The 2944-nt window shown below is 50.0% G+C and overlaps 1 long non-coding RNA gene across 1 annotated transcript; it reads left to right on the forward strand.

The window, feature by feature from the left end:
• The first annotated feature begins 544 nt into the window (after positions 1 to 544).
• LOC310766889 lies at positions 545 to 1059 on the forward strand. The gene is made up of 2 exons (XR_014550503.1): positions 545 to 593; positions 847 to 1059. It is a non-coding gene; the product is annotated as an uncharacterized lncRNA (long non-coding RNA).
• Positions 1060 to 2944: the final 1885 nt, after the last annotated feature.

The following is a 2944-nucleotide window of genomic DNA, read 5'->3' on the forward strand; positions in this document are numbered from 1 at the left end:
GCCAGCCAACACGGCACTTGGTGGGCATGAAGCGTTGGTTCCTCTGATGCTAGGAGAGGAGGACTAGGCCGGGTCATTCTGGGGGTGCCTGTTTGTGGGTGCCTGCTTCGTGCTCCCTCAAAATAATAATAATAATAATAATTTATACCCCGCCCATCTGGCTGGGTTTCCCAAGCCACTCTGGGCGGCTTCCAACCAAATAAAATACAATAATCTATTATACATTAAAAGCTTCCCTAAACAGGGCCGCCTTCAGATCTCTTCTAAAAGTAAGATGGTTGTTTTCCTCTCTGACATCTGGTGGGAGGGCGTTCCACAGGGCGGGTGCCACCACTGAGAAGGCCCTCTGTTTGGTTCCCTGTAACTTGGCCTCTCGCAGCGAGGGAACCACTAGAAGGCCCTCGGCACTGGACCTCAGTGTGACGTTAACATGTGAGAGTGTTGTAGGTGAAATAGTTAAACAGGTTACCCAATCAGAACGCAAGGGGGTGGAGTCAGAGGGACTATAAAACCAGTTCTGGGAGAGGCAAAGGGGGGAGATCGTTGGGAGGTTGGTTGGAGTGGGAGTGAATTGGGATAGAGTCTGTGGGTAGGTTGAATTAAAGGTAAAGGTAAAGGGACCCCTGACCATTAGGTCCTGTCATGGCCGACTCTGGGGTTGTGGCGCGCATCACGTTTTATTGGCCGAGGGACCCGGCATACAGCTTCTGGGTCATGTGGCCAGCATGACTAAGCCGCTTCTGGCGAACCAGAGCAGCGCACGGGAACGTCGTTTACCTTCCCGCTGGAGCAGTACCTATTTATCTACTTGCACTTTGATGTGCTTTCGAACTGCTAGGTTGGCAGGTTGAGTTAGTGTAGCAAAATAAGCTGAGTCAGGAACAGTTAGGAGCTAGGTAGACAAGTAAATATCTAAGAGGTGGTTTAGTGAGTGAGAGCAGGTAGCGGAAGTTATAGGTCTGGATAGGCACCCCATGATTGTAATTGACCGATACCGTTTATGAAACCACATGCTTGTTAAACTGCAATAAATAAACAGAAGTTTATGTTCCAATTTAACCCTGACTGGACTCAGTATTGTACCAGGTAGGGCCTGGGTGGTGGCAGCGAGAAATCAAGTGGCGGCACAGGGATCAATAGACGGTGAAATGTCCGGGGACCCTGTGTGATCGCCACATTCAGTGTCCGGGCAGAACAATGGGGGTGGAGACGCTCCTTCAGGTATCCACGCTCAGGGCCATAGCCCCTCTGGCACGCCCACAATACACTCCTGATCGATGGCTGCCAGCTTTAAAAGAGGATTAGACAAATGCATGGATATAAGACTATCAGGGGCTATTAGCCCTAACGATTATGTTCTTCCTTCAGCGTCGGAGACGGTATGGCCCTGAATACCAGTCGCTGGGAGTCGCAAGAGGGGAGAGAGCTGCTGTTGCTCACGGGCACCTGGTTGGCTAATGTGTGGACAGGATGCTGGACCAGATGGGCCTTTGGCCCGATTCCCCAGGGATTTTCGGTAGGGATCCCGCATGGCAGAATGACACCTTATCTAGGTGATGAAATGGGCAAACCCAAATCCTAGTGCAAATGTGAGACGACGGGGCATCTGTAGGGGAAAACTAACATTTAAGCAGAGTAGACCCATTGAAACAAGTGGACCAAACTTACTTACATGCATTATTTTCAGTGAACCTACTCTGAATAGAAAATTAGTTGAATATCACGGTGGCAGCAGGTAGTGGATTCTCCTTTCTTGGAGATAATAATAATAATAATAATAATAATAATAATAATAATAATAATAATAATTTATTATTTATACCCAACCCATCTGGCTGGGCCTCCCCAGCCACTCTGGGCGGCTTCCATAGAAACCAAAAATACAGTAAAATATCACACGTTAAAAACATCCCTTAAGATGTCTTCTGAATGTCAGGTAGTTGTTTATTGCTTTGACATCTGCTGGAAGGGCGTTCCACAGGGCGGGCGCCACTACCGAGAAGGCCCTCTGCCTGGTTCCCTGTAGCTTTGCTTCTCACAATGAGGGAACCGCCAGAAGGCCCTCGGCGCTGGACCTCAGCATCCGGGCAGAATGACGGGGGTGGAGACGCTCCTTCAGGTATACTGGACCGAGGCCGTTTAGGGCTTTAAAGGTCAGCACCAACACTTTGAATTGTGCTCGGAAACGTACTGGGAGCCAATGTAGGTCTTTCAAGACCGGTGTTATATGGTCTCGGCAGCCGCCCCCAGTCACCAGTCTAGCTGCCGCATTCTGGATTAGTTGTAGTTTCCGAGTCACCTTCAAAGGTAGCCCCACATAGAGTGCATTGCAGTAGTCCAAGCGGGAGATAACCAGAGCATGCACCACTCTGGCGAGGCAGTCTGCAGGCAGATAGGGTCTCAGCCTACGTACCAGATGCAGCTGGTAAACAGCCGCCCTGGACACAGATTTGACCTGTGCCTCCATGGAAAGCTGTGAGTCCAAAATGACTCCCAGGCTGCGCACCTGGTCCTTCAGGGGCACAGTTACCCCATTCAGGACCAGGGAATCCTCCACACCTGCCCGCCTCCTGTCCCCCAAAAACAGTACTTCTGTCTTGTCAGGATTCAACCTCAATCTGTTAGCCGCCATCCATCCTCCAACTGCCTCCAGACACTCACACAGGACATTCACCGCCTTCACTGGTTCTGATTTAAAAGAGAGGTAGAGCTGGGTATCATCTGCATACTGATGAACACCCAGCCCAAACCTCCTGATGATCTCTCCCAGCGGCTGCATGTAAATGTTGAAAAGCATGGGGGAGAGGACAGAACCCTGAGGCACCCCACAAGTGAGACCCCAGGGGTCTGAACACTCATCCCCCACCACCACTTTCTGAACACGGCCCAGGAGGAGAGAATTATTTATTATTATTATTATTATTACATTTTCAATCAATGTGGA

The sequence above is a fragment of the Podarcis filfolensis genome (assembly GCF_964270895.1).
Source record: "Podarcis filfolensis genome assembly, chromosome: 7".
NCBI lineage: Eukaryota > Metazoa > Chordata > Lepidosauria > Squamata > Lacertidae > Podarcis > Podarcis filfolensis.